Source organism: Lolium rigidum, chromosome 3, assembly GCF_022539505.1.
Source record: "Lolium rigidum isolate FL_2022 chromosome 3, APGP_CSIRO_Lrig_0.1, whole genome shotgun sequence".
Lineage (NCBI taxonomy): Eukaryota > Viridiplantae > Streptophyta > Magnoliopsida > Poales > Poaceae > Lolium > Lolium rigidum.
Window position 1 is genome coordinate 311,826,253 of NC_061510.1, and position 26,375 is coordinate 311,852,627.

Genomic DNA, 26,375 nt, shown 5'->3' on the forward strand with positions numbered 1-26,375 from the left:
CGCTCCAAGCAAAGTGCATAAGATGTGACGGAATAAAAATATAGTTTCAGGGGAGGAACTCTGATAATGTTGTCGATGAAGAAGGGGATGCCTTGGGCATCCCCAAGCTTAGACGCTTGAGTCTTCTTAGAATATGCAGGGGTGAACCACCGGGGCATCCCCAAGCTTAGAGTTTTCACTCTCCTTGGTCATATTGCATCATACTCCTCTCTTGATCCTTGAAAACTTCCTCCACACCAAACTCGAAACAACTCATTAGAAGGTTAGTGCACAATAAAAATTAACATGTTCAGAGGTGACACAATCATTCTTAACACTTCTGGACATTGCATAAAGCTACTGGACATTAATGGATCAAAGAAATTCATCCAACATAGCAAAAGAGGCAATGCGAAATAAAAAGCAGAATCTGTCAAAACAGAACAGTCCATAAAGATGGATTTTATTAGGGCACCAGACTTGCTCAAATGAAAATGCCCAAATTGAATTAAAGTTGCGTACATATCTGAGGATCATGCACGTAAATTAGCTTAATTTTCTGAGCTACCTACAGGGAGGTAGACCCAGATTCGTGACAGCAAAGAAATCTGGAACTGCGCAGTAATCCAAATCTAGTACTTACTTTACTATCAAAGACTTTATTTGGCACAACAAAACTCAAAACTAAGATAAGGAGAGGTTGCTACAGTAGTAAAAAACTTCCAAGACTCAAATATAAAACAAAAATACTGTAGTAAAAACATGGGTTGTCTCCCATAAGCGCTTTTCTTTAACGCCTTTCAGCTAGGCGCAGAAAGTGTATCTCAAGTGTTATCGAAGGGTGGTGCATCTACAGCGGGGTTTGGAGTTTTCTCAACCATGCATAGTATATTGGATATATAAGTTTCAGCGTCTCCCTTCTCATTAGTCTTGGGCTTGCTACTCTCATCGAACAAATTTTCAGGAACAAGCCAAGCATAGTTATTTTCTAGCGCATCGTTCATAGCTAGGAGTTTACATGGTATTGGTGCTTTGATCTCCCCACCATCATTAGCATTATTAGTGTACCTTATCCTATCCATGTCCATTTTTTCAAGGAGACTAACAAAATTAGTATGAGAACCAAGCATATTAAATTTAGCGAAGACCTTTCTAGCCTCTCTTGCAAGACCATCAAATTCTCTAAGAAGGGTTTCTAAAACAAAATCTTTCTTTTCCCCCTCTTCCAAATCACCAAGTGTAAGAAACATGTGTTGGATTATAGGATTGAGATTAACAAATTTAGTTTCCAACATGCGAACTAAAGCAGACGAGCAGCAATTTCATAAGTAGGAGCAGGTTCTACCAAGTGTCTATCTTCAAAATCTTCAACGGTACTAACATGACTCGAAGAATTCTTCTATATTGTTTCTCCCAATGATAGACCCGCGTCCTACCGGTATGTTTTTTGTGGTAAAATTAAAAGGAAACATGATGAATCAAGTAAAGTAAATGCAAGTAACTAATTTTTTTGTGTTTTTGATATAGCAAACAAGATAGTAAATAAAGTAAAACTAGCAACTAATTTTTTTGTGTTTTGATATAATGCAGCAAACAAAGTGGTAAATAAAATAAAGCAAGACAAAAACAAAGTAAAGAGATTGAGAAGTGGAGACTCCCCTTGCAGCGTGTCTTGATCTCCCCGGCAATGGCGCCAGAAAAAGAGCTTGATGGCGTGTAACTCACACGTTCGTTGGGAACCCCAAGAGGAAGGTATGATGCGCACAGCAGCAAGTTTTCCCTCGAAAGAAACCAAGGTTTATCGAACCAGGAGGAGCCAAGAAGCACGTTGAAGGTTGATGGCGGCGGGATGTAGTGCGGCGCAACACCGGGGATTCCGGCGCCAACGTGGAACCTGCACAACACAATCCAAAGTACTTTGCCCCAACGAAACAGATGAGGTTGTCAATCTCACCGGCTTGCTCGTAACAAAGGATTAACCGTATTGTGTGGAAGATGATTGTTTGCGAGAGAAAACAGAAAAACAAGTATTGCAACAGATTTGTATTTTAGTATTAAAGAATGGACCGGGGTCCACGAGTTCACTAGAGGTGTCTCTCCGATACGTCTCCGACGTATCGATAATTTCTTATGTTCCATGCCATATTATTGATGATACCTACATGTTTTATGCACACTTTATGTCATATTCGTGCATTTTCTCGGAACTAACCTATTAACAAGATGCCGAAGAGCCGGTTCTGTTTTCTGCTGTTTTTGGTTTCAGAAATCCTAGTAACGAAATATTCTCGGAATTGGACGAAATCAAGACCCAGGGTCCTATTTTGCCACGAACCTTCCAGAAGACCGAAGGGATACGAAGTGGGGCGACGAGGCGCCGCCACCATAGGGCCGCGCGGCCGGAGGGGGCCCGCACCGCCCTATGGTGTGGGCCCCTCGTCGGCCCTCCGACTCTGCCCTTCCGCCTACTTAAAGCCTCCGTCGCGAAACCCCCGATGCGAAAAACCACGATACGGAAAACCTTCCGGAGACGCCGCCGCCAATCCCATCTCGGGGGATTCGGAGATCTCCTCCGGCACCTGCCGGAGAGGGGATTCATCTCCCGGAGGACTCTACACCGCCATGGTCGCCTCCGGAGTGATGAGTGAGTAGTTCACCCCTGGACTATGGGTCCATAGCAGTAGCTAGATGGTTGTCTTCTCCTCATTGTGCTTCATTGTTGGATCTTGTGAGCTGCCTAACATGATCAAGATCATCTATCTGTAATACTCTATGTTGTGTTTGTCGGGATCCGATGGATAGAGAATACCATGTTATGTTAATTATCAAGTTATTACATATGTGTTGTTTATGATCTTGCATGCTCTCCGTTATTAGTAGAGGCTCTGGCCAAGTTTTTGCTCTTAACTCCAAGAGGGAGTATTTATGCTCGATAGTGGGTTCATGCTCGCATTGACACCTGGACAATGACGAGAAAGTTCTAAGGTTGTGTTGTGCTGTTGCCACTAGGGATAAAACATTGGCGCTATGTCCGAGGATGTAGTTGTTGATTACATTACGCACCATACTTAATGCAATTGTCTCGTTGTTTAGCAACTTAATACTGGAGGGGTTCGGACGATAACCTCGAAGGTGGACTTTTTAGGCATAGATGCGGTTGGATGGCGGTCTATGTACTTTGTCGTAATGCCCAATTAAATCTCACTGTACTTATCATGACATGTATGTGCATTGTTATGCCCTCTCTATTTGTCAATTGCCCGACTCGTAATTTGTTCACCCAACATGCTTTTATCTTATGGGAGAGACACCTCTAGTGAACCGTGGACCCCGGTCCATTCTTTTAATACCGAAATACAAATCTGTTGCAATACTTGTTTTTACCGTTTTCTCTCGCAAACAATCATCTTCCACACAATACGGTTAATCCTTTGTTACAGCAAGCCGGTGAGATTGACAACCTCACCTGTTTCGTTGGGGAAAAGTACTTTGGTTGTGTTGTGCAGGTTCCACGTTGGCGCCGGAATCTCCGGTGTTGCGCCGCACTACATCCCGCCGCCATCAACCTTCAGCGTGCTTCTTGGCTCCTCCCGGTTCGATAAACCTTGGTTTCTTTCCGAGGGAAAACTTGCTGCCGTGCGCAACACATAGCTTAGCGAAGCTCCGCCGGATTTCTTCACCGCCACCGACACCACGCCGTCGTGCTCGTCGGATTCAAGAGGAGCTACTACTTCCGCTGCCCGCCGGAACGGGGAGGTGGACGTCGTCTTCATCAACAACCGAACGTGTGACCGAGTACGGAGGTGCTGCCCGTTCGTGGCGCCGGAACCGATCGTGATCAAGATCTTCTACGCGCTTTTGCAAGCGGCAAGTGAACGTCTACCGCAGCAACAAGAGGCTCCTCTTGTAGGCTTTGGAATCTCTTCAAGGGTGAGACTCGATACCCCCTCATTGCTACCGTCTTCTAGATTGCATCTTGGCTTGGATTGTGTGTTCGCCGTAGGAAATTTTTTGTTTTCTATGCAACGTTATCCTACACTCTCTTCCTATCACTCATATAGGCCATGCATCTCTCCCGTCTACGTCCACTCCCCTCTCACTGTCTAATGTCTTAGTGTCTCCTAACCTCATCAAAAATCTTGTCTCTGTTAAACAATTTACACGTGATAATCCCGTGATCGTTGAGTTTGACTTGTTTGGTTTCTCTGTCAAGGATTCCCGAACCCGGATGGTGCTCCTCCGATGTGACAGTCCTGGCGACCTCTACCCAGTGCACTCCTCGCCTTCCACATCCGCCGCCCCTGTCGCCCTCGCCACCGGTGTGGACTTTGGCACGCTCGCTTGGGTCATCCCAACCCCGCCACCCTTCGTCACATTCTTCGGAGTTTTTCTTTCACGTGTAATAAGATCGCTGATCATTCTTGTCATGCGTGTCGTCTCGGCAAACATACTAGGCTTTCGTTTCAGGCTTCTTCTCATGTCGCCTCCTACCCTTTTGAGTTAATTCATAGTGATGTTTGGACCTCTCCAGTTGCAAGTAATACGGGCTATACTTATTATCTTGTCATCCTCGATGATTTCTCCCATTATGTGTGGACCTTTCCGTTGCGCCGCAAGTCCGATACTCTCGCTACTCTTGCCGCGTTTTATTCCTATGTCGCCACGCAGTTTGGTCGTCCCATTCTTGCGTTGCAAACGGACAACGGGAAGGAGTTCGACAACCTCGCTGTTCGCACTCTCCTCACCACTCATGGCACCACTTTTCGACTCACATGCCCATACACTTCGCAACAGAATGGTCGCGCCGAACGCGTCCTCCGCACTCTCAATGACTGCGTTCTCACTCTTCTCTTTCACGCCTACATGCCTCCGCGTTTCTGGCCTCGACGCGCTCTCTACAGCCCACTCTCCTTCTTAACATTCGCCCATGCCGCACCCGCGGTAACTTCGCCCCTCATCATCTCCTCTTCGGTGCACCGCCTTCTTATGACGAGCTTCGCATCTTTGGCTGTCTCTGCTATCCTAGCATCGCCGCTACTGCGCCTCATAAGCTTGCACCCCGCTTGTTAGCCTGCGTCTTCCTTGGCTACCCACCCAACACAAAAGGATATCGATGCTATGATCCCGTCTCCCATCGCGTCTTCACGTCGCGACACGTTTACTTTGACGAGATGCAGTTTCCTTTTCAGCAGGTACCCGCCGCCACTCCCTCGCCGCCGGTACTCGCTTCGCCGTCCACCACGGACGGCTCTGGATGGTCCAGCCTTGGGCCGCCCCCTGGCTTCGGCGCTGCATGCGCCTCGGGACGTGCTGCGACCCTCCCTGGTCGCGCCCCCTCGCCGCCCGGCTGCTCGCCGTCCCACTCCGACTCGGAGTCCGACCCGTCGCCCGCTGCACCGCCCACGGCGTCGCCCGCCCCTTCGGCCCCTGGCGTGGACGCTGCCCCGCCTTCGGCGTCGCCCGCCCCCTCGGCCCCTGGCGTGGCCGGGGCCCCTGCCGCGGCGGTCCCAACCGTCGCCCCTACGACGCGGTCTCGGACCGGTACCCACCGCCCGAGCCTGAGATACTCCAGCGACGAGTATCTCCTTGCGGCCTCCACGTCCGCGCCCTCTCCGCTTCCCGTATCCGTACGGGCAGCTCTTCGGGATCCTCACTGGTTCGCTGCGATGCAGGAGGAGTACGCCGCCCTACAGCGGAACCGCACTCGGACACCGGTTCCTCGGCCACCTCGCGCCAATGTCATCAGTGGCAAGTGGGTCTTTCGGCACAAGACTCACTCCGATGGTACCCTTGAGCGCTACAAGGCTCGTTGGGTGGTCCGCGGTTTCCGTCAGCGTGCTGGCGTCGACTTCACCGAAACCTTTGCGCCGGTTGTTAAACCGGGCACGATTTGCACTGTGCTGCAGCTTGCGGTCTCTCGTGGATGGCCAGTTCACCAGATGGATGTCTCCAATGCGTTTCTTCATGGACACCTTACTGAGCAGGTCTATTGTGAGCAACCCACTGGCTTTGTTGATGCTTCTCATCCTGGACATGTGTGCCTGCTCTCTCGGTCGCTCTACGGCCTCAAGCAAGTGCCTCGCGCCTGGTACCAGCGGATCGCCAGCTTTCTGCAGACTATGGGCTTCTGTGCTACTCGCTCGGATGCCTCGCTGTTTGTCTATCACCAGGGTGACATGACTGCCTACTTGCTACTGTATGTCGATGACATCATACTCACGGCCTCCTCCGCCGCTCTCCTTCAGCAGCTTACTCTCCGGCTACGTGACGAGTTTGCCATCAAGGATCTGGGAGCTCTTCATTACTTCCTTGGCATTGAGGTCACTAGGCGTCCTGATGGCTTCTTTCTTCATCAGCAGAAGTATGCCCATGAGTTACTAGAGCATGCTGGTATGCTCAATTGTCATCCTGTCGCCACCCCTGTAGACACGAAGGCCAAGGTTTCCGCTCTCGATGGTTCTCCAGCGTCTGATGCTCCGTTCTATCGCTCTATAGTTGGAGCCCTACAGTACCTGACGCTCACACGCCCAGACTTGCAGTATGCTGTTCAGCAGGTGTGTCTCCATATGCACGCTCCTCGTGATTCCCATTGGACGCTCGTCAAACGGATTCTCCGCTATATCCGTGGCACGACGCACCTTGGACTCACCCTCACAGCGTCCCCCTCTATGGAGATGGTGGCCTATTCGGATGCTGACTGGGCTGGCTGCCCCGACACTCGGCGCTCTACCTCTGGCTACTGCGTCTACCTCGGTCCCTCACTCGTTTCCTGGTCATCGAAACGACAGCCTACTGTCTCGCGCTCTAGCGCGGAGGCTGAGTACCGAGCTGTGGCCAACGCTGTTGCCGAGTGCACATGGCTTCGACAGCTGCTTCAGGAGTTGCATCACGGTGTGTCCCGCGCTACAGTTGTCTACTGCGACAACATTTCGGCCGTATATCTCTCCGCCAACCCCGTTCATCATCGCCGGACGAAGCACATTGAGCTTGACATTCACTTCGTACGCGACCAGGTTGCTCTCGGACAGACTAGGGTTCTTCATGTTCCGACTGCGCAACAGCTTGCCGATGTGATGACCAAGGGATTGCCGACTTCTACCTTTGAGGAGTTTTGTTCCGAGCCTCGTGTCTCCGGCGACGCTTCGACTGCGGGGGTGTTGAATATATTGTATATGTGTGCGTTATGTAACCGGCCCACCTCCTAGTTTCCTTGTATAGTTGAGGTAGAGGCCCGCATCACGTATTATATATACGTGCCAAGGTGCACCGATCAATGTATTCCGCTTGCACCCAAAACCCTAGCCTTCTACACTGATGTACTTGGAATCGGGAAGGTTGACTTGAAGCTCACTTCTGGAAAAACCATCACCTTGAGGAATGTGCAGCATGTGCCGTCAATAAAAAAGAACCTGATTAGTGGCTCTCTTTTATGCCGAGATGGCTTTAAATTGGTTTTTGAGTCCAATAAACTTGTTATTTCCAAATTTGGTTCGTTTATTGGTAAAGGCTATGAGTGCGGAGGTTTGTTCCGTGCCTCATTGTTGGATTCCGAGAATAAACTTGTAAACAACACTATTAGTGTTCTTAGTGGAAATAAAGACGCATCCATTTGGCATTCATGATTATGTCACGTTAACTTTGGTAGCATTTCTCGCATGAGTAGCTTGAATTTAGTTCCTAAATTTTCTGTAGTCAAAGGTTCTAGGTGCCAAGTGTGTGTGTAAGTTAAGCAACCTCGGAAGCCGTTTAAGACGGTTGAGGAGAGAAATACCGCACATTTAGAATTAGTTCATTCAGATCTTTGTGAGATGAATGGAGTGTTGACTAAAGCAAGGAAAAGATACTTTCTATCATTCATTGATGACGCAGTCAACCTGTATTTACTTAAAACTAAAGATGAAGCATTGAACTACTTTAAAATCTGCAAGGCAGAGGTCGAAAACCAGCTAGATAGAAGAATTAAACGTCTAAGGTCAGATCGAGGTGGAGAGTATATTTCTAACGAATTTTCCGAATATTGCGGGGAGCATGGTATAATCCATGAAGTGACAGCGCCCTATTCTCCCCAATCACGTGGGGTTGCCGAAATAAAGAAAGAACCGCACTCTCACAGACTTAGTGAATGCCATGTTAGATAGTGCAGGTATGTCTAACGCATGGTGGGGCGACGCTGTCCTGACCGCTTGTCATATCCTTAATCGGATTCCCACTAAAAATAGTGAGGTGACTCTGTATGAAGGATGGAAAGGAAGAAAACTACTCTCTCGTTTTTGCGTGCATGGGGTGCTTGGCGAAAGTCAATGTTCCTATAACTAAGAAGCTCAAACTTGGACCTAAGACGGTTGATTGTGTCTTTCTTGGTTATGCACATAACAGTGTTTCCTACAGATTTTTAGTAGTAACATCCTATGTACCGGACGTGCCAGTAAACATGGTGACAGAATCTTGTGATGCTATATTTTCCGAAGATATATTTCCTATGAAGAATACAGAGGCATCGTCTAGTCAGGCTAACTTTAATCCAACTCCAGAACCTCCTACCTTTGAAAATTCTGAACATACGCATGTGGAGAATGACAGTGATGTATCTCCACGAAGGAGTAAAAGACAAAGGATTGAGAAATCCTTTAGTGATAACTTCACTAGGTATCTCGTAGATGATGTGCCAAAGTCCATTTCAGAGACACATGCATCACCTGATGCAGAGTACTGGAAGGACGCGGTCCATAGTGAGATGGAATCCATTGTCGCTAATGGAACATGGGAGATCACTGATCGTTCATTTGGTTGCAAACCAGTTGGATGTAAGTGGGTCTTCAAGAAAAAGCTTACGCCCAAAGGTACTATTGAAAAGTACAAGGCAAGGCTTGTGGCAAAGGGATATACCTAAAAAGAAGGCGAGGATTTCTTTGACACTTACTCACATGTTGCGAGATTGACCACTATTCGTGTACTTTTATCATTGGCTGCCTCACATGGTCTCTACGTTCATCAAATGGACGTGAAGACGGCTTTCCTTAATGGTGAGCTAGATGAGGAGATCTATATGGAGCAACCTGATGGTTTTGTAGCACCCGGACAAGAAGGAAAGGTGTGTAAGCCGTTGAAATCTTTGTATGGCCTCAAGCAATGGCACGAGAAGTTTGATAGAACTTTGACATCTGCGGGCTTTGTTGTGAATGAAGCCAACAAGTGTGTTTACCACAAGTTTGGTGGGGGTGATGGCGTGATCCTGTGTTTGTATGTTGATGACATACTCATCTTTGGGGCTAGCATTAATGTTGTAAATGAATTAAAGTCGTTTTTGTGCCAAAGTTTTGACATGAAGGATTTGGGAGAGGATGATGTGATTTTAAACATTAAATTGATCAAGGGTGAGAATGGAATTGCTCTTACACAATCTCATTATGTGGAGAAGGTCCTAACCCGATTCGGGTTCATGGATTGTAAAGATGCTCCTACACCCTATGACCCTAGTCTAAATCTCAAAAAGTATCAAGGACAAGGGAAGGATCAATTAAGATACTCCCAAATTATAGGCTATCTCATGTATTTGGCTAGTGCTACTAGACCGGGCATCGCATATGCGGTTAGCAAACTGAGCCGATTTACCTCTAATCCTGGAGGCGATCACTGGGTAGCACTTGAGCGTGTACTGAGGTACCTAAAAGGAACCATGTCATATGGAATCAAGTATACCAGGTACCCAGCTGTACTTGAAGGGTATAGTGATTCTAACTGGATATCGGATGCCGATGAGATCAAAGCCACAAGTGGATATTTATTCACTCTCGGCGGTGCTGCTGTATCATGGAGATCTCGTAAACAAATGATTTTAACAAGGTCGACCATGGAGGCGGAACTAGCAGCACTAGACACGGCCACTGTTGAGGCAGGTAGCTACGTCACCTTTTTATGGATTTACCTATAGGCGAAAAGCCTATTCCGGCCATCCTTATGTACTGCGATAACCAAACAGTTCTCACTAAGGTTAAGAGTAAAAGGACAATATAAAATCCTAAAGGCATGTGAAACGCCGCCTAAAATCCGTCAGACATTTGAGAAACTCCGGAGTAATCGCAGTGGACTATGTCCAGACTGCAAAAAATCTAGCGGCTCCCTTCACAAAGGGTTTAGCACGTAATGTGATTGAAAGTGCATCAAGAGAAATGGGATTGAGACCCATGTGAGTTACAACACAGCGGTAATGTAATATCCTAGGTTTAGAGGCAAGAAAAAGAGAGAACACGAGAGTGTGCATTGCATTCATGCATAGAAAATCCGGGGGATTTTCGCGCATTCATCTAAAACCCAAAGTGATCGAGGTTTCTCTTGTGTCGATGGAACTGATGTGTGTCATCCACAAAAGTGCGATAAATTTCGACATGACCTTTGTGGATTTATTATGTTTTTGAGGGAAATAGTTTGAATTCAAATTCAAATATGAAAGACATAATTCAAATAATAAATTGAATTGGAATTTGAAATTTAAACAAGTATAAAAATATAATAAGTACAAGTAAATACACTTGATAAGTCCAAATAAATAAATGAGTTAACTTTATTACAAATAACATTATTCAATAACTTACAAGCTAGAAAAGAAATGAAAATTACAAAATAATAAAAGAAAACCCTAAAACTAAATCTTCATCTTCTCAATCCTTATTCTTCTTTTCCTGCAATAAGAAAAACAAAACAAAGGACAAGCAAATAATTGTGTCATGGTTAGAAATGTTTGGCTTCACCTTTGGTGAGGCAATATTAATGTTGGTGGCTAGCAAAAAGGGTTTCAAGAACTACTCTTGATCCCTAATGATGATTAGAAGGAATTAATTCTTTCTTAGGCAACATCAGGAAGAAATGGATCATATAAGGGACAGATGGGTCAATTGGATCATGGAACATTCATCAAGAAGGCAACCAGGGACTAGAGGCAATAGTAGCTGATCCATATCACAAGGCAACATAATTTGAGGCAACAAGGCAACTATTTAAAAATTTCCCTCTAATCTAGCTAGCAACCATGAAGGCTCACAAGTTTATTTAAAGTGATCATTTTTGACATGGAAAAGTCAAAATGATCTTAAGCAAATATTTTATAAATCCACCTATTAATTAAGCAGCAGCTTAATTAATATTTAAGCAACATTTACTGTATAGAGAACAATCACAGGGATTAAGCCACCAAATTATTAAGCCATAAGTAGTCAGCTCACATATGTAATAGTTATTGAGTCAAACAAGAGAGCTCACAGTGGCAACCATAAAAGAAAGGAAAATAGTGATCATTATCCGCTCAGCTGTGTCTTGCACAAGGGGATAAGTACTAGCTTGGTAACTTGTACATCAACTGGAGCCACATGTAAGCAGCTGCAAGCAGCTCACACACACATGCAATCTGCTGTGTTGTCGATACCACAGCCAACAGCCTGACCATATAAAAGACAGGCAGTAGACAACCAGCTGAACCAAATATCTTCATAAGCAATCAGCCGCACCACCCTTTGCTTGTATCTACTAAAAGCAACCAACAGCTCATCTATCAATCTCTACACTATCTAGAGTTCACCACTCCAATAAATCAACTCAAGATCACCATCAGATGTCCATGGATCATCAAAACCACCAGGAAGCAAATCAAGCAGCCAGGAGGAGGAGGCATACCACAAGATGCAGCTTTAGTTCGTAACCAACAAGAACAAGCTACCAAGCTACAGAGAGCAGCAGGTAGAATCTCACCAGAAATACAAGCTAGGAGTATCCATTCTTAGCCTTTGCATAGTCACCAAAAGGGGAAGATAAAAAGGGAATAAATATAAAAGCAGTCAAGTCCATCTACCCTTCAACTAGACCTTGCCTAGGAGGATTCGAAGGATTATTCCTCTCAGATCTTGCATAGTGGTGCTATGCTAAGCTCATCATAGAGTGAAGAAAGGCACATCATAGTATCTGTTCTTATCAAAGTTGTGCCTCAGCCTTTGCATCATTGGCTGGATCAAGCATAGCTTTGTTCTTATCAAGTAAATTACCAAGTCAAGCATCAAGTAAATAATGCATCCTTTCAAGAAAAGCAATACCATCAGTGCATATGCTTGGATGAATGAATCATCCAAACAGGGGCATAAAATCTGCAAAGCCGCAATAGAGCAACTAGATCCATACCTGTAAGATTGAGAGAATTACTTAGGGTCCAGTAATTATTCCCAGGCCAACCAAGTAAGAACCCTAGCCGCAAACAGACGGATTATAGGCATATCAGCTTAGCATACAAGCTCACAAGTTAACGAACTACAAAGATTTAGTTTCATCAGTAAAACCACACTGCAAGTCATACATGGAGCAAGATCCAAAGAGAGGCACCACACATAGCACAAGGCAATGATCAATTAAATCAGAGCATGGTCAGCTCAAACCACACCTCACAGAAAGTCATAAAGCTTGCATCAACTACCAGGACATAATTCATTCAGCACTAGAGATGCATGTAATCTCACTAGTCCAAACTATATATCAAAGAGATCAAGCTATAGCAATTTTGCAGCACATTGGACATAGGCAGAGGAGAGGGAATGATGTAGCTCACATTGTAGTAGAGAAATAGTCCCGCGGGTGACGCCGGGTTGCGTCCTGTGGCACCGTCCAGCCGGCGTCAAGGAGGAAGTAGTCGCAACAACACAGCACAACACCGTAGCACCACACCCCCAGATCATCACCACACGGCAGCATCACCAGTACACCACCAAGGCAACCAACCAGTAGATGGAGGACGCTGGGGCTGCAGGGAATGCCGTCAAGCCAGCGTCGAGTAACAGTAGTCAAGGCAGTGGGTGAGGGCGAAGCCTCACCAGACAGCAGCGGCGACCAACATCGGCCGGGGTTGAAGCGGAGGTGGCGCCACAGTAGGGTTGGGGGCGAACCAAGGGGAGCACGAAAATCAAATCGAAGAAAGGGAGTTGAAGAGCGGGTCAAGGCGGACCAAAGCCCTCTCATGCCGGCGCCGGAGCAGGTAGGAGGCGGCCAGGAAAGGGCGGCGCGGCGGAGCCAGAGGCATCGCGGGAGCGTGCGCGCATGCGTGAGCGAAGAGAGGGGAATCAATAGAGGTTCGATAGAGGAGAGGACGGCGGAGCCTCGGCAGCGTGCGGCGGCATCGGAAGCGGCTAGTGATGGCCGGGGCGGCAGCCGGCGGCGCGGCGGCAGCACATCACCAGGAGGGGAACGAGCGAGCTCGTTCTCGCGTACGACTGCGAGTGAGGGCAGGAGAGTAGGGGTCGGGTTGGGTTCGACCCAACCGACTCGGTCAGACCTGTTCGGCCAGGTCTGATTGGCCGGGCCATTGGGCCAGCCCAAGAGACCATTTGGTCTATTATTTTTAGGAAAAACCTTTTAGACATTTAATTATATAAAAAAACTATAAATAGAAGTAAGTATCAGAAAAATACCTCTATAATAATAATATAAAACAAACACTTAAAAATTAAAATAACAATAACATGAACTTTCCTCTAAATTTTAAAGGACCAATTTTAAATCTTAAACTATTAAGATCTAAGTACTAAAAAAACTATATATATATATAATTTCCTTGTTTATATTTTTCACATCAAGAAAGTAGTAAATATTATTTTGTATTAAAATTTCATATAATACAACAATTGTTTCTTTATGGTTATGTTTAATCATAGGAAAACCCTAATTGGTTATTACTTCTACTATTAATTAAAAACCCTAAACCCTAATAGTATTTATCATAATTCATTAAGTCTTTTAAAATAATATAATGTTAAATCCATTATTATTTTCACTTCAAAGTTAATAATAATTCCAACTATATTATCAATTATTACTTTAAGAATTGTATCAATGAAGAAACCCTAGTTCTAATATTAACAAGAACCTTGATCCCATTATTTTATGTGTTCATCATAAATTGCTTCAATTCTAAAACCCTAGGGGTTTAGCCCACATGATTATATAAGCTTCATTTATACCTATAGAAACCTAATAAGAAACAAATTAATACATGATCATGATCTACTAAAATAAAACAACATCACTTCACATGTGATTAGCATTTCATGTCTTTATTCTTGATTAAACCTATATGATCCACTAGTGCCAACTAGATGCAAACCCTAGCTTGTTAATTAGAGTAGTTCCATTGATCACCACTCCTATATACCACACCATTAAAATCAACCTCAACCATCAAACCCTAGTAGAACCATAATGATGAACCCTAGTACCAACCTTTTGTAATAATTCACAACACATGCTCCTATCCAACTAAACCTATTTAAGAAATAATAAACCATCTAGTTTAGAAGCCATTTGAGGTTACTTAGTGAAGCAAATGTGAAACCATAGTAAACCCTAATAGCTAACTTATAGAACCATCTTGATAACCATCCTTTGATCTGATGCTAATAAGAAACCATAGCAATAAACCTACCAATACTTGCTATATAGAAACCATTCCAAGTTAAGAACCAACTAGTTCTTATTAGTGAAACTAAATGAATCCAATAGTAAACCCTAGAATTTCATAGCTTCTATTTATAGTAGTTCTTATTCTTATTTAATCTGTTCTTAAAAAGTTATTCTTTTGAAGTATAATATAAGTAATCATCAACCATGTCATGTAGAACTTAAAACTGACAACTACTCTTGACTTGCTATGCAATCACCATTCTTTTGTGTGTATGATTGTTATGATATCTTATATCACTTGGTTATGATGCTAATATAACCAAACCCTAATAAGAACCTTGTTTGAGAACCATTCTAAAAGTGCAACAAACCCTAAAGAAATCTTTACAACTCATCCATCCTAAATCATCAAGGTTAGATTACGCTTGGGACGATTGCATCTCATACTATGCATTATAGCATCTTTGCCAGTTCTTTAAATATTGTCCTTACCGGACGATGATGGTATTTCAGCATTTGGAGTTCTCACGTATCGAAGCTTTTGCCTGCATAATCTTGCAGTCAAGAAAGGCAAGTTCATCGCTTGCTCATGTCATTTGATTATTTTTATCAAACTATATGCAAAGTACTATACTTATCACTCATGCATTGAAAAGCCAAGTATTATTTTACAATTATGAATATGACTATGTGGTGGGCAATGAAACCATGGTATGTGTTGACTGGTGGAGGTTCCATTGCATGGGTACTACTCATCTAGGACTAAGTACCAATGCCGTCCAGTGATTCTAGCGCCGTACATATCGCGTTGACCATAAGATCTATAATGGCTCTAGGGAAGTCAGCCGTATCTTTTCCCTCCTGCACGCCAACGGACTGGTAGAGCTGCGGGGTGTTGGAGGCACTGCCGTAGGTTGAGATAGCCTTTGAAATCTCCATCCGTGTGTGATGACGGGCTCTACGGTCTATGATGGATTGTCCAAAGTACACCGTGAGTAAAGCCGTATGATCGGGAGATGTCTACTGGGGGTGTACAGTTGGACAAAAGGGTGGGTTTGCAGTGGTCGCGGAGAAGGCGGTGTGGACTTGGATCTTACACCTGGCCTCACACCAAGGAAGTGTGGACGGGAAAGTTAACGCCTGGTTGGCAACAAGGATAAGGTCTCTTATGGAAAAAGTAACGCACCTCTGCAGAGGATACTGGATTGTGACTGTCACTCCCTGTTCCGAGAAGGGAACTGCGAACGCGGCAGTAAAGGAACTCCATGAAGTTCTGGTCAACCTGTGAAGACTGACGGGCATAGTTTTCAGAATAAAATAAACCTTTTGAAGAAATGTTTATGAAAACTTGCATTGGCCTGTGACTTTCTGGTCTATGGCTGTAGCTAGTGCATGATACACCTATTTCCTAATATGAACTTGCTGAGTACGCTCGTACGCATTCCCTCCCATTTGAACCCCCTTCTTAGATCAAGGCACCAAAGGAGAAACTACCGTGAAACTCGAAGACAAAGGAGTCAACTGCAACAAGATGAAGAATCCAATCAAAGAAGTCAATGGAGTCAACTTATGCATTAGCTAGAGTGGAAACTTAGATTAGTAATAGAAGGGAACATTTCCTTAATCCTAGCACCTAAGTAGCTAGAGTTCTATAGCAAGCCAAGTAGTTCCTAAGCTGGAGTTAGAAATAAGTTAGACTACGAGTCGTTCTTCTGGAGCTTTATTTGAAGTTTTACCTCACTGTAAAGTAGGAGGTTGTGTTGATCTCATGTAAACAGATTGTGTATCCTTCTATAGACATGCCTTGGACCGCATATGTTTCTGTTGTACCACTCTGAGGGATGTAATATGAGTGGAACGGTGTTTCACTTATGTTATGTTAACGACCCTTGTACTACACCATGCAGTGGTACGCTGGGTCACCACAGGTAACCCAGAATATGTGAACGGAGATCTCGTGAAATATTTATGGGAAAAACAAGTTGTTGGTGTAACAGGAGAGTACAATTCTAAATAACCATTCCCGTTGGAGATGCAGTACTCTCATATTGTATGGTAGTATGACTTTGTATGTCTTAATGTGCTCTGAGGTCCTTCAAAGGCGAGATACTATCTTGCAGGGTATACTCAGAAGAGCGCACCTATATGAGCTCGACTATGTGGTCGTAGTCTATGAGACTTGGAAACTCTCTAGAAAGTCATGAATAGAGACGGGAGCATGACCGTTAAAGCTCCAACAGGAGACTTGGTTCTTCGTGGCCTAGTATTAGCAAAGTCTTTGAGAGAAACTCATTTGCAGAAAGCTAGCAATTCAAGGTACGTCCATTGTCTAGCTGCACCGTACCTGAGTGGAATTTGAAGTACTAGACGCTAGTTCAACCCGAAAGGGACTATAGTCGGAAAGCTAATATATAAACAGCACAGTGGTATCATCTTTGTTTTCCTCAAACTCAAGCTAGTGGCCTTTGGAATTGGTGGGGACCGTTGGAAATAATGCATGTATCCCTTAGTTTAGAGAATTCCAATTGCCATTAGCTGTGATTTCCTTGTTCTATCACGTACAACTTTCCTATGTCAAGTTATTGTACCTCTCCGCACAGTTTGTTTGAAAGTGTGCTGGTGAACGTTAGGATGCTGCAACTCCTTCCCGAGTCTTCAGCAGAACGTGCGCAGTATGCCTCATCTCCTCCGGATTCTCTTGCTTCCAACGTAAGCACCGCGTCTTGCTCGGCGAGTCAGGCCGGAGACGTTTCATTATAACGTTGCTCAATTGGACTGGTTTCAGATAAGCCTCTATATAAGCAGGGCATCGGAGAGATCGACACAACACTCAACTCCATCTTCTTCCTTCTACACCAAAGTGTTGCGCCGTCTTCCGAACCAAGTCGGCCATGCTGTCCGCCGTGCAGCGGCAGCCCGGCGAGCGGTGTCTCCGAAGCTCCGGCCGCGATCATCGACCCTGCATGGGGGCGGTCACTACAAGAAAACCCTCTCTACAACAATACATACTTAGCAACGATCCAAATATTTGTTGCAGTTTTTATCGTAGATACGGATGTACGCGTTGCAATGTACTTCCGTTGTCCATATACAAATTGCAGCCAAAAGAAAATTTAGGAGCCCAGCCCACTAAGCTCGCTTACCTTACCTATACTTTAACCCCACTGCCCCAGCGATGCGGCCATGAAGGAACCGCCCGCAGCCGCAGCGCCGCTCCCCGCCTCACCTAAAACCTAGCAGCTCCCTTCTCTTCCTCTGGCGGTTCCCTCGCAGGTGATGCGGATACACCTCGCACTCATAGCCTTCTATTTCCAGGATGAGGAGCTTGGACGTCTTGGAGGGCGGATTCGACCATGGATCTGCATTCGCGTACCACGAAATCCCTGTCAGATTCGCTTCCAGTGCTGCCAAGATGATTTCGATCTACTCCATGACGCAGAGGTCTCTCAAAGAGCTTCGGCGGCGATTTAGAGAAAGGGAATGGAAGAAGTTCAAGTTCCAGGTGCAATTTCTCCATTTCCCTTTGTACTCTAATCTATCCCTCGTGCTCTTCCTCCATATATGCATTGTTTTTTTCCCTAGATGATGCACGAGATGGCCTGATGCTTTGAGGACGATCCGGCGCTTACATCCGGTGAGCAACCTTCTCTGCTATCTTCCTGCCTCAGAATTATGTCTGTTATTTTATTGGGTCAGTTGGCGCTAACCCGTGGAGGATTTGCAATTATTGTCTGCTTTTACTGTAGGTGGCCGACCTCAATAATAATCACTTGGACAGATCGTGCATTCCCATAGAAGGGGAATGTACATAGGGATCCGAGTAAGCTGAAAGTATATGGATATAGGGATCGTGCATTGCCATGGAAGGGGAATGGAGATAGGAATATTTTTGTACAATATCAGCTTATTTATCTGCACACTCGCTTCTATGTGTCCAATCATATACTAGCTGCATAATAAATATGTTAGTTGTAGCTTATAATGTTTATCAAGGAATACTTTTTTGATGTGGTAATTCTTCCTATGCATGGAGATTAATTGTGCCTTGATATTAATCTACACATAATCTGGTTATTTGGGATTTGGAGCAGTTTTCTTTTTGGGATTTGGAGCAGTTAATAATAAGCACATTGTAAGAGCGCAGGGGGTGTGGTGGCGCAAGTGCACGACAGATGTTCAAGCCCGAAGTTCAATTTCTCTTTTCCCTGTCAGATTCCCCTATTTTTTTCCCTTGGGTTGATCTGTGTTCGCATTTTTTTCTAGGAATTTTGTGCATCCTTGAGCCTTGACAAGTCTGATGGCCTTGAGGCACAGTCGGAGAGGCAGCAGAGCATGCGACAGTGGCACGAGAGGCCACACCAAAATCCTCTAGCAGGTGCACATCAGCAGCAACAACCTGCAACACAGCAGCAGGATGACCTGCAGGTACTAATTCCTCCCCTTCTCTTGATTTATATCACATTTAATATTGCTCCATCTCATGCTATGTTTTGAATTAAACTTTTGCTTGCACTTATCGATTTGTTTTTTCTGTGGACATGATAAAGGTGCTAAGGATAGTTACATACTGAATGAGTATTAATTAAATTGAGGTCGTGCATCTCAAGGAATGCGTACTTAACAGACCCCTGCTAGAACTGCTTGTCTTGGTGTTAATCTTTAAAAGACAAAAAATTCAAATGGATGTTCTGGTTCTTGTATCTGATCCAAGGTAACCAAAGTAGATTTGTCAGATGTATGTGCATTTCTCAGCTAATTCAGTATTAATCCTTTATGTTATCACTGGTACATATCAATATCTGTTTTGTTCTCATTTCTTCTAGAACTTCATGCCTCTACTCTTATATTTTTATGGTCTCCAACTATTTTACTTACTATTACTTTTTACTTGCTCGGAATTTAACAGAACAAAAGAGAGAATTGCCGCTGCTAACGTGTTATCTACAACAGGGAATTGATTATAGCATACTGAAAGTGAGCTTTCTTTATTCAAGCAGAATTTTCGGTACCTATTTAAAATGTTATTTTGGATATAGTTTTAGAGTGCCCTATTACAGACTATTTAGGTCTTAGTTTAACTGGTTCATGTTGGTACTGAAATATTATGCTTAGCTGCTGGTAGTTTTTGTGGGTGCCACATAATATACCCCTAACATAATTGACTCAAAGTACAACTTATTGTTAGCTCCTTCTCATGACCAGCTGCCATTAGTCTCCCCTCGTGTTTACTTACTCTTCTGATGAGCTATTTCAAATGCAAGTAATAACAAAAATGTGTAGCACACTTACTTAGTAGAGTTCACTATACCCTATACTGTCTCTTGCCACTTTGATACTGAAAACAATTTTTGTATTTGCAGGTCCGATACATTAGCCTGGCTTGCTATTATTGGATATCATATGTGGAGATGTTACACAAATAGTAGAATGGATAAATAGGACTTGTGGATTCTCATGTTTGGATGCAAGATTGTAACTGTCTACTCTATACAGATATCACTACTCTATACATATAGCACTAGGTAGAATATCATATTTGGATGATACATTTTAATTTGTCTACTCTTCGGATATTTTCTTGTATGAGGTGGTGATTCAATATTAAATATCGATTTTTTTTTCACACAATGTGTTTATATTCTAATATTTGTGTGATATGGTATTTAACGTCTGAATATGTTCTCTTTGAGAAAAAATCTACCATCTTCAAGAGCGGTCAAGCTATTTTGTCATGCAAAAAACCTACCAACGCATACAATGGTTGCTTGGAATCTGTAGCTATTTTTGCAACGCATATCCCACTGGTTACCAACGCACGAATATGTGTTGCATTGCATCTTTGCAACACCAAAAAACGCAACGCATTTTTATCCGTTGGTATTCTTGCTAGCAACGCCTATATTAGCATTTAGATACGCATAATTGCGTTGCTGTAGGGTGGTTCATGTTGTAGTGGGTCTAGAGTTTTCTGGGTAGCGTCCTCGCGACCGCTCGATCTCCTGCATCCTCGGCGGCGGCGTCGTCGGCAAGCTCCACCAGTCGTACGTGTACTGGAGGGGATCGTACGATCACATCTACTTTTTTTATAAAGGTAATATATTAATATCAAAGATACCAATTACACCCAGCCTCTGCAACAAGGCCCCACTCTAATGACAGTACGGATGCACACAACCAAAAAAGTGTAAAGAAAACTAAGAAATAAAAGTCCCGCTACAGCATTCTAGACCTAGCAACAACAATACAACCACCACCGTGACAACACCTGAAGTACAGACTCTCCAAAAATGACGCCTCCAAGAAGGGAACAGTGCACCAGCGCCGTCGTCGCCCGACCAAAGGTCTTAGGTTTTCACCCTAAAGATAGTATCCACTCTCAAAACAATGCCTCCAACAAAAACATTGCCAGGCACAACCAGTTAAGGTCAGACCTTGGGTTTTCACCCTGAGAGGTAAGACCCTGAACTTTCCCTGTGCTGCCACCCCACATGCATACCACTACTGCAGAGCCCGGAACGGCAAACAGATCCCTCAGCATCACGGAGACTCGAACCTCCTTTAGCTAGTCCACCAATCTGGCCTTCATGATATTCCTTCTTCTGACTTCACCATGGACCAAAAAGTCACCTGATGTCAACACAGAATAGAGCTTCGCACCGCGCGCTCCCTCCGGAAACAAACGATCGGAATAAAAACATGGGTGCGCGCGACCGAATACCACCCGATCCAGCAAACTGCAGGCAAAAGATGCATTGTTCCATTCGCCAGCGGAGCTTTCCGGAACTCATCTCTCCAGCCAGATCAAAGCAAACTGACCTCCGGAAGATCTTCATCCTCGCATGCGAGAAACCCGAGGACCGCCACCAAAAACAAAGCAAGATCAGCAGCCCCCACGCCGCCAATCCCTCCTGCCGGATCACCAAGGAAGAGGACAGTGACGCGGATCATGCGTACCGCCGCCTAACCGTTACCGGGGGTGGAGGCCGCCACCGCTCCACCGAATCCTCCATGGCTACCGACGGAGAGCCTCAGGCCCCGGCCAAGTAGCCGTGCCACCCGGCTTCCTCCACCGACGCTACATCACCTCCCATGGAACGCCGCCGCGGAAATCCTCTTCTCCCCCTCGTCGATTCGACGGAGGGGGTGCCGCCACCACCGCCAGAGCTAGGACGGGACCAGGGCCATGGCCGGGGCCGAGGCACATGGGCCAGGGCCGAGGCCAGCGCTGGGGTCAGGGCCGTGTCTGGCAGCGGCTGAGGGCGACGGGCAGCGGGTGGCTGTGGGGCGCGGGGGGAGGAGGAGCCTCCGCCGCCGCCCGGGAGGGGTGCGGGAGAGGGAGGCGGCAGGTTAGGGTTAGGCCGTGTTGTCTGGTCTCATGGACATATCTACATAAACGTACACTAAATACTTTGGCTTCGCGTCAAGTAAGTGCATCTGATCGTTTCCATTACTAGCGGTCTCACTAGATAAATATTGGTCTGCACTAGCTTGGTTAGTACGTGATTTATCTAGTACATCAAAATCGTCTTGATTGGTTCAGCTAGTGTATCTTGCCATGGTTAATCTGCTTAGTAGAAGCAACATCATGATCTTTATTTACCTGGCATGTTGTTATGTTATCACTGGCTCCATAGTGAGTACTAGTATGATACCTGATGCTATCTCGTACATGCTGATTATACATGGACTAGTGCTGTTGATTTACTCCCTAGTTAATTTTTGGTGCATGTTATTAAAGAAAGTAGTCTGCAGTACTTTTGATTTCTCTTTGCACGTATTTGTTAAAGGAATTAAATTAGTGACAAATTGCATCCTACTTCCAACATTATGGAGCTCCACCAAGACTACAATCTCCAATATGTGCATCAGTTCTTCGCCACTTTATACTTTGGCAAGTCAAATGAAGGTGATATCTATTGTATGACCACGAACAACCAATACAAGTGGAACTTCAGTTCATTTGCTTCCGTTCTTGGCTACCCCTTTAGAGGGAAGAACGTCACAGATGGAAGAGATGGTATCCAGATGCATGAGCACGGAGTGGAGCCCGACAAGAACAAGTTAGCTCCTCTCTATGGGGTTGATGGTGCACCCAGACTTGCGAAGAACCTCCTACCACTCTACGACATCCTTTTTCGCTCGTTCGGATGCAACATCTCTCCTAGCACCGGGAACAATGACGCTCTCTGAGGTGGACTTGTGAACCTCATCTACCACTCCTACAACATCTTCCACAATGGTGAAAAGTATGAGGAGAGTCAAGAGATCGACGTCATGGACTTCATATGTGAAGAGTTGTTCTATGTGGTGATGGAGAGGAAAGTGCCTCCATATGCGCCCTATGTTATGAAGCTTCTCATCCATGTGGTCAAGGATCAAGGAGACCTCTTGGAGTTCGCGGACATCCACCCTTATGATGCTCTCCGTGTCAAGCATGAGTATGTTGCCCCTCAAGAGCAACCGGGTTTTTCCTCTCAACCCGACGAAGATCACATTTGGACCTCTCATCTCTCCAAGGATATGGTGAAAAAGAAGGTGAAGAAGCTTGGGTGGTTCGAGAAGATGATGCTATGCATGAATGTGGAGATCCACAAGGAGAACTGCTCACAATACTGCTCTACCCACAAGGTCTACAAGCAAAACAAGGAGATCCTCTGGAATCAACGACACTTCGCCAACGACCATAGTCGCCGTGCCGGTGAAGAAGAGGTGCCTTCTCCTATCACGACCCGCTCCGACTCCACCATCACCTATAGCACAACACCTCGAGAGTGCAATGGAGCGACTTCAACGATGTCTCTTCCAAGTTCTATAACAAGGGCAAGGATCCCGTGGAGGAGAGCGAGGAGGAATTGGAGGACGAGGAGAGCGAGTGATCTCCATGGGATAAGTAGTATGCTCTTCTCCCTTTTTGGTGTCTCGATGCCAAAGGGGGAGAAGTTATTCTAATAGGTTGTGTGGTGGAATTTGCATGGGTTGGGCCTCATTTACTTGTGCATTTCTTTTTTTTGCTTCTTGTTGCCAATGATGGCCCGGTCCTTCTAGTTGAACTTTAATTTTTTTCGAGAACTTTGGCTTGTAATAACTCTTATCTAGGTCGTGATGGTGAACTTTGGACAACTTTGTCCAATTATGTTTGATGGTTGAACTTATTATCTATTGCCATCTTGTATTGGAGGCATTTTGATATTCGTTGGATGAGTTTTGGGTTTATCAAGGCCAAGCTATGAAATTCAAATCCCAAAACTCCAATATCTTGTGCTATGCATTGCTAGTTTGTAAAAGATGAGAGGGAGCTTCTCTAAAATTGATGTGTACTTGTATTCAAATGCAATTATAAATTGTGCACACTTTGAGGGGGAGATTTTCTCTTGTTTTTGCAAACCTATGCTTATATCATAATATCTATTATGCTTTGCAAATTCTTGTGTTGTCATCAAACACCAAAAATGGGTGATTGAAAGAGCATGCTCTATCTCTATGGTTTTGTGCGTTTGATAAAAACACTTAAATAAGAATTTTACCCTATGTGCTCAAGTGTGTAGGAAACAATTTTAGCACTTCGGATGATGACCCACCTTTTCATTGGTCCAATGTCTCGTTCTTCTGAATTGGATGTTTGACATTTATTATTGCCGGAAGTGGTCGTGTTGAGTAGATGTGTATGTGAGAAGAGGAAGTGAAGAGAAGGCCTGAAAGTTTCCCCTGGCCGAATCATCTGGCCCCTGCGCTCAAAAGTCCCGATCGTGGTTGCCAGAGTTGGGGGGATTTCATCCTCCCCAGAAGTGAATTTTATCCAGTCCCAATACTGAGTGTTGGCAAAGTGCAGAAAGTGGGTGGGGGAGTATTTTCCATCCACCCCCTGGACTTGATTTTCATTTGGCCCCTGTACCGAGTGCCCGAGTGTTGTCAAGACTTGGGGCCAACGCCCGCTCAACCCCTGATGTTGGGGCGGACAGAAAACACATACAGCCCCCGAAAGTTCCCAATTTCCGAGGGCACACCAGAACATCTGGCCCCAACACCTACAACGACTAGCCCGGATCATCCAGGGTTTATAAACCGGATCACCCCCCCCCCCATGCTTCAATGGATCCAAGGCCCCATACGGATTGTAAAAGGGGGAGCCTTCTTCCTCCTTAGATCAGATCTACCAGCACGAAGAACTCTCTCTGCTCCATAGATATTGACCATCAATTATGTCGATCCCCCTCCTTAGCCAACCAAATCCTTGCTTAGTGGAGAAGGTAGGTACTCCTCTATGTAGGGATGTGTAGCATAGAAAACAAAAAAAATCCTACCGCAAGAACGAATAACAAGCCAAGATCTAATCTAGTAGATGGTAGAAACGAGGTGAAGATCATCATACCCTTGAAGATCGCTAAGTGTTAATGAGATTAGATCTCGTGGTTGATATAGTCAATCACTTGCCGCTTGCAAAAGCGCGTAGAAGATCACGGTGTCACAGTCGGGCAGCACCTCCGTACTCGGTCACATGTTCGGTGTTGATGACGACGTCCTTCTCCCCGTTCCAGCGAGCAGCGGATGTAGTAGATCCTCCTTGGAATCCCGCCAGCACGACGGTGTGGTGGCGGTGGTGGTGGAGATCTCCGGCAGGGCTTCGCCTAAGCACCGCAGGAGTAACGGGAGGAGGGGTGGCTAGGGTTTGGGGAGAGGGGGCAGTTGGGGCGCCGGCCTTGGGTGCCCTTGGGTGGTGTGGCTCAAGTGGTGGTTGGCCCCCTCCCTCTCCCCCTCATTATATAGGTGGAACCCCTACGTTTGCCCAAAGATTCGAATAAGAGTCCAACTCAAAAACTTACCATATGGTGAAACGTAGGGGAAGTGGGACTCCTCCCTTTCCTTCCCCTACGGCCGGCCATGGTGGTGGAGTCCACCATGGACTCCACCTTCCCCTTTGGCTGGCCGGCTAGGGTTGGTGGAGTCCATCTGTGACTCCACCTTCCATGGTGATTTCTTCCGGAAGGTTCTAGAACATTATAGCGCCTTCCATAAATGCACCGGATCATTTCCAAACTTGGAAAGTGACTTCCTATATATGAATCTTATTCTTCGGACCATTCCGGAACTCCTCGTGATGTCATGGATCCCATCCGAGACTCCGAACAACATTCGAACTCCATTCCATATTCCATATCTACTTAAAACGACATCAAACCTCAAGTGTGTCACCCTACGGTTCGAGAACTATGCGGACATGATCGAGACCCCTCTCCGATCAATAACTAATAGCGGGACCTGGAGATCCATAATATCTCCCACATATTCAACGATGACTTCGTGATCAAAATAACCATTCACATAAAATAACAATTCCCTTTGTCTCGCGATATTTTACTTATCTGAAGTTTGATCGTCGGTATCTTCATACCTAGTTCAACATCGGTACTGATAAGTACTTTTTACTCGTACCGTGATATGATATCTCTTGTGAACCAGTCACATGCTTGCAAGCTAATCAGATATCATTCCTCCGAGAGGGCCCAAAGTATATCTATCCGTCATTAGGATGGACAAATCCCACTATTGATACAAGTGCCTCAACCCTATACTTTCTGAACACTTAATGCCACCTTTATAAAAACCCATTTACGCAGTAGTGTTTGGTGTCATCAAAGCATCCATCCGGTGTACGTGATTAACAAGATCTCATGGTCGATGGATTAAGTTACTATGCATATTAAAGCTTGAAGCATAAAGAACTAAATGATTTATCATGTGCTACGCTTACTATGGGTGTATGTCCATCACATCATTCACCTAATGATATGACCTTGTTATTCATAACATCCAATGTTCATGATCATGAAACTATGATCATCTATTAATCAACAAGCTAGTTTAACAAGAGGCTTACTAGGGACTCTTTTATGTTTACATAACACACATGTATTAATGTTTCCGTTTAATACAATTATAGCATGAGATGCAAACTATTATCATAAACA